Here is a 7131-nt window from a genome sequence, read left to right on the forward strand (position 1 = left end):
GCTGCAAAGGTTTGAGCCTGTTTTGCTGTGCTGTATAGACTTGTTGCAATTACAGTCATTCTTGAGATGTATATCTTAGGAGAGGCCTGAAATCCCTCCTGACGAGTTGGCATTTTACGGTCAGCTGGTGTTAACTTTAACCCTTTGTCCAAAATATTTAACATTGAGAAAGTAAGGATTAAAGGGGTAAGGGAACATTCCCAGGGCAGTAAAGGGTTAAAATCACATCTGGGTTTTGAAAAGAGAAAAGGCTTTCAGATGAGGTATGTGTTGAGCAGTGTGTGTGTTTTAGGAAGTCAGTCAGCACACTTACTGTTGATTTCCTACCACAGTGTTGCTCTTTGTCTCTCACTGATGTGCTCTTAGTTTTACTATGGTTCACCTACTGCATGTAGACCAAAAGTAAAAGACCCCCCACACACCAGAACCAGGAGATCATTAGGAACCATACAGAGTCAAACCCTTTTTAATACCACCTGCAAAGATCTCTATGCACCAGTCTGAGCTCGCATTGCTAATCTGTCTGCTGTACACTTGGTATGTTTTTACTCTGCACTACTCTATCCAGATGTTAGGAGCCCATGCGGTTTGCGGCACAATATGTCCTGTCCCCTTCTACTCTGGTGGTCTCTGGGTAAGCAGGGGAAGTCACAGCTGTGAAGTGTCTTTAATGGTTTAGATCAGTTTTTAGTGTTTAATTTCCACTCTGCAGACTGGGCTCAGCAGTAAAAGATGAATAGGACAGATGGAGGCAGGGTTAGTAGGGGACAGGAGGGGCAATGAGGGAGTCCTATTGAAAACTGCATGTAGAGAGTGGGAGTAGTTTCCTTGTGGAAAAGGGAGTTAGCTCCTTCCTCTAAAATGAAAACTCCAGCATATTAGTAACAACCAGGGGCTTACATGCAAGGGCTGGCTCATAGTGTTGTGCTTCCAGAGGGGCTGCAAAGTTAAGAAAAAATTACCAGAAATAAAACCTCCAGACTAAACCTTGCTAAGGGGGAAGTAGAAATTGGAGGGGTAAAATCGGCCTCTGTTGTATGGTTGTTACACAGGGTTCAACTTGTACAGGAAATCTAATTTTGATTGGTCCGATAGACTTTTAAGATTAGGTGAGTGTGGAGCTGTGCAAGAGTGTCGTCGCGTTTGTAACTTGATAAGAAGCTCACTGCTTGTCACAGAATGATTAGCATGCCCCACTATCTACAAGAGACTTCAGTTCTTAACAGAGCAGCAGATGTGGACACTGGTTTGGCGAGGCATGCTGCAGTAAAACCCTGCCATGTTTTGGGTGATACAAAGTTTTCCAGGAGCGCTGTGAACATCCTCCTCATGCCAAGGAACTGAAAGTGGCACATGGATTCCCCATTTTTCCCCAAAGGAAAACTTGGAATGGCAGCTAACAAAGTGGCAACCCCAGGACCACTCAAAACACAGCTGTGTTTCTAGGTGCTGTTGGTACAGTGGCTGATAGGTGGGAAGCCAATGCCTCAAACTGTTCATAGGATTGCCAAAAATGACATAGCAGGCATATATGTACATTAGGGAAGTTATTGCTAGTATGTTTGGGAGTAAGGTTGCTGTAGTGTGTTGTACAAACCAGCAGGAGTCTTTGATACTTTCGCTAGCTTTCTAAAACATTTTAATGATGCAGTGCACTTTTACTCCAAGTACAGGTAGATGAGCAGAATGAGCCAATTGTATATGGAGCTGGGGAGCAGAGCGGGGTAGTTGCTGGAGAGGAGCACGGGGAGGACATTTCCAGCCTGCTCTTTCACAGCACTGAGAAGAACTGAGCATGGGTTTATTTTTCTTAAATACATGCAATTTGCACAATTTTCTTTTTAAATGGTGGTGACAAATACAAATGCAGTCACTGTACAGTATTTTCCATCATGCCTGGGCATGGTAACAATTCATTTTCCAGTTTCAAACCAAAAATTAGGCACTTTTGTCATTTGCAGACTTGAGAATTGTATTTAAAAAAAAAAAAAAAAAAACGTGTATATTCAATGTGATTGGCGTTGCACCTTATAATTCATTATGTAGGGAAAAACAGATATTCTCCCGCTTGTGAAGCTGCCGTATAAAAATGTGAGAAACGTCATCCATGTTCCGTCTGTGTTCTGGTATTACAAAGTACCCTATATTGTTTTTATACAGTTCTACAGTTGTGCACCAATACCGCGCTATGAACACGGTTTATATTTTCTGCACTCTTTAGGATAGTTAATACACTACAGAGTGGTCCATCAGCCCCGTTGAGACTCACTCATATGTGTTCGTGGGTTGCTTTGAGCTCCCTATGAGATATTCTGATACAAATAAGCCCAGCATGAAGCTAATTTGATACGAATCATATGCAAAGTTTGAAATAGCTGAGGGCACCGTACACGACATCGTAGGAACCTGTGAATTGCAAGATGATATTTCCTAACTTTAACTTTTTCAATTTACGCATTTTTTCAGTACCAATTAAGGCAGGCAGTAAAGTACAGAAGCATTAGCAAGATCATAATGTAACATCCACTGAGGTTAATGGGTCAGTGGTTTTGTTAGTTTATCAGAAAGTCAAGCAGCTAACATATACAATAGCAGCATAATTATGTTTAACATCAGTCTCTGGGAAGGGAGGCAGGCATGTGGCTTAGAATGTCCTGCATGTCATATTGTACCATGTTCGGATTGCTGTAGGCTGCAGTTAGCAGACCTGCTTGGTATAATTAGATTAGGACAGTTGACACACCACGTGTCTGACAGATGCATATTAATACTATCCCAACACACTATTTGTCACCTGTCTTGAATCTTGAGTAAGCTAAGCTGTGTGGCTAACGTACTTTGACTCCAGTATGGGAGTTTCGTTAGACACAAAGCAATCTTCCAGTCCGTTGTCAGTTCTCATTAGTAATATTTTCCCGGACCTTATTTAATATAATTTGCCTGGAATTTAAAACATAATGTTACCACTGAAGAAAAAAAAAAAAAATAAAATATATATATATATATATATATATATATATATATATATATATATATATATATATATATTTTGGCAATGATTATTATTCTATCTAAAAAATGTTGACGTGGGATGTGCTTTCCACAGGATCTGAGGCCTGCCTCTTATGTGTGCTGGATAGCAATGCAGGCTGAAACTTTATAGCAAGGACCAGATTCGGACAAAAATTGGACTGGAATGACTCACTGGAGACATTGAGCAGCTCTGGAGTGAAATTGAATCAGTGTTTGTGTGTGGTGAGAAAGTGAAGTACCAAGGGATACTTGACATTCCACAAGGAAAACGTGACCTCATCTGAACAGTGTGTAACCTCTTTCAGAACAGAGCCCCGTACATTATACACCCTGCCGTATCCAGCGTATGATCTCAGACATGAAGGCGACTGCTGGAGATTGGAATCTAGCTTGGGGAGAGATGGGGGTAGCATGTGTAGGGTCAGTAGCAGCAAAGGCATACCGAACACTGCTGTATAACCAGTTTGTCTTGTTAGAAATATAATGTACCACCATATAACCGGTAGCATTAGAAACTGCAGCCTGAGTGATTGGTGGTGTGCAGCATTCTGCAGCAATTCATTAAGTAAGAAAAACAAACAAAGCAACCTTAAACTGATATTCCAGTTGTCTTCTTGTAGCTTCAAACGTGTGGGTGTATGGTAAAAGATTAAAAACAAGCAAATGAAAAGAAAATGCAAGTATTTAAAAGTTTCTGATATCTGAATGTACAGTACATGGGGTTTCTTTCAATCTGCTGATCTGTTTATGTAGAGATCTGCTTCATATAGGTCTGATTTCTCTGTAACCTAAGATAGCACAAAGGCTGGAATTAAGTGATAATTGTAGTTCTGCAAAAGCTAAAGCAAAGGTTGACAATCTTGGCACATCCAGCCTATGACATTGCTGGACTTTGTTCCAAGCAGTTCCTTAATTATTTAATTGTATCTTAATAAATAATCAAGTAAGTAATTAAAGGATTTGGTTGGAACAAAGTCATGCAATGGAATGGTTCTTAAAAGCCAAGGCTGCCTACCTTTGCTCTATAAAGATATGTTATTTAATCACGCCATAGGAAAAAGCTAATTGGTTCAGCAGTAATTGAATTACTAAGCTTGGTGAATAAAATTTAAATAAAAAAGATCAATAACAAAACAGAACCTGCACAGCCTCCAAGCTACTTAGAGTGGGCAGAGTGGGCTAGAGTGGGCAGACCAAACCAAAGCGCTGATAGTGGCCTTTGAAGCTGCAGGTGAGATTCCACATTTCTTCAGCACATCATGCTTGGGCTTCCATCGAAAGCACACAGCACTAATGCAGCAGATCATTTCTGCATCTCGGAGTGGCAAAACCTCTATCTGTTTAAATATAAGCCTGTGATGATAATGGGGCAATCCAGCGAAAAGTGTGCTGTGGGGTGATGTCTTAGCACAGGGAAAGTTTTGAGGGCAGCCATGCCTTCCAAAGAGTTCACATGGAACTCGAGAGAAAAAGACGATTGTTGAATGCCTGTCATATCCTGTCATATCCAGTCGACAATAGTATTTACATGTACTGTGTGCCGGGGTGGGGGAGAAGTGTGAGAACTTTATGTGCAGAACTGTGAAACACATTAAACAGCTCCTCAGAAAGAAACCCAGCTATCCCTTTGTCATGAAAATTTAACTTGTTGGAAAGAGCACTTCTGGAAAGCACTAGACTACAGTATTAAATGTCATGTTCAAGGCTGAAATTCATCCATAACATGATAAGTTGGGACAGAGTTGCGTAACAGATGGGATTGAGAAAGCCTGAGTAGCTCCATTGAATAGATAATGATGTATAATAGTCAAGTTCCCTCCACACTTTCCTTTTCAAGCACCTTGAAAGAACCACCTCAGAGTCTGTATTCATTTAAATTAATTTAAATAAACATTGGTTATCTTCGTAATAAATCACAAATAGTCTTTTGGAGAGCTTAGACTAAAAATGCATTTAAACACTGGAAAAGGCAAACTGCTTTATCCTTTACAAAACAGAACTGCAGTAGTGTCAGAACTGTGCTGTACATACCTGTAATACACTGCCTAGGCACTACCACTGCATTGTTGAAATGTCCAATGTATTGCATTGTAATTAAGTGTAGTAGTGTTAGTGCAATGTTTGTGAAAGCAGTAGTAAAACATGTATGGATATCAGGTTACCAGGTTCTTCTATATGCATTTAGATTACTACCCAAACATGTCTGCATAAGTGTTTCTAACCTCTTCATGTAACATGCGAGGCATGTCAGGTCCAATTTATTTTCACACACACTGTTTATTTTACTCGCGTTGTTTATAAATATTTTTTTCACAGTAAAACAGGTTTGAAAGGCACAGCATATCAAATTGACACTCAGTACTGCATCTCCAGCTCTGCCCCACTCCTTGTTCGCTGTATTTATCACATACCTCTTCATAGTAATGCATACTGATAAATCCTCTCCTGATCACTCGTTTTATCACCAAACTCCTCAATAATGTGATCCAAGTCATTATTTTATTACTATAACATCTCAAAAATCTCTGCAAAAAGCAGCTATCTTGTTTTTTTATGTCCGTGTTAGGTCTGTGGTGCAGGGCCTCTGTGTATTGCTCAGATCCACCCCCTTTTTTTTTTTGGCTTCTCTCGGTTCTTATTGGTCTCGCTCGACCATTGTAAGGTTTTCTCTGCATTTTCCAGAGAAAAAATGACTAGAGACCTGTGCTTGACGCTTTTTGATGATGTCGGACAGGGTCCGTCATCAAACTGCAAAGGGAAAATTGTAATGTCGGACCTGATCTGACATAGGACCGCAAAGGGTTAATGCAGTTCAGCCTCATGTAAAACAGTAAAGTTGTATTTTTCTTGAGGTGTTTGTATCCCCTTTTCCAGGCAGTACTGCATTCCTGCAATCTTTTCAGCAATGATCTAGCACATATGGTTTACTTCTGATAGCCATTAAAAGTCAGTTCAAATCTTTATCTGTCAGCCACAATTCACAGGATACACCATACATACAAACTCTGTGTTTAATATATTGCCTTAGATAAAGTGGGCTGAGTAATAAAGAAAATCCATACATGTTAAATATACATTACTCATTTAGGCTGGGTTGTAAAAGTACCATAACTTCAGTAATTCATCACCAGGTATGGACAGATGGCATCAAAAGTGTTCATGATAGGGAAATGAAGGCTCCTGTGTGACTGGTTTCTTATTATGCAATAGCAGTGTTTCTAAAAGCAAACAGTACAGGGTATAATTTTACTAGCTCTTTTGCAGACCTTATTCCAGTGTTAGTTTATTGTATTTATCGATGAAAATAAGGGAGGCTATAAATAACTGCTGGAGGGAGATAGCAGCAGGATTAATAAAGGTGACCTGTATTTACTGTACATCTATCGATCTTTAGATCATTAAATTGATGCCTATATATCCTTGCTCATAAACGTTAATACATTTTTTGCATCTCAAAACTCCCTGCCAAATTTGTATTTATTGGTCCCTGTGTGTGCTAGGTTTGTACATTTACATGCTGAAAAACATGGGTAAAGAGAGATCAATGAAAATATTTTTTTATTAAAGTATTAAATATGGTGCATATGGTACAATAGCTGGCTGATAAGGTTTTACAGGATTGCAAGCATCTTTCTTGTCATAGCCACCCAGATCCTCCAATACTCCTCCAGCGCAATGCATTTTACAAGCCAGATATGTGGGATTTGCAAGGTATACAGTTTATAAAAAGACAGGGAGAGCATGTTTCCAGGAAGCATTGAAGGGGAGGAACGGGAGCCAGGAGTATACACAGAGCATCCCTTTCTTGTCAGTGTTAATGAAGAGGTATCTGACTTTGTTTGAAGGATGATCTCCATGTAGTTCAGTTCATTGCCTGATTTGTTTTTTTCTAACACGCGTGTCAAAGTCGTGTGAAAGGTGGCATAGAAGAATAGTTTGCTTTTTAATAAAGCAGTATTGGGGGAGGGGTGGGGTGTCAGCAGCTACTGCTGTCCAATGATAAGTAATCAATTGTTTAGTGGGTTCCTTTATACCAATTATAAGGCGCCATGGCCGTGGCTCCTATTTGCCCCATAATGCTATTCCACCAGCGCTAGC

Source organism: Polyodon spathula, chromosome 10 (genome assembly GCF_017654505.1).
Source record: "Polyodon spathula isolate WHYD16114869_AA chromosome 10, ASM1765450v1, whole genome shotgun sequence".
Taxonomy (NCBI): Eukaryota; Metazoa; Chordata; class Actinopteri; order Acipenseriformes; family Polyodontidae; genus Polyodon; species Polyodon spathula.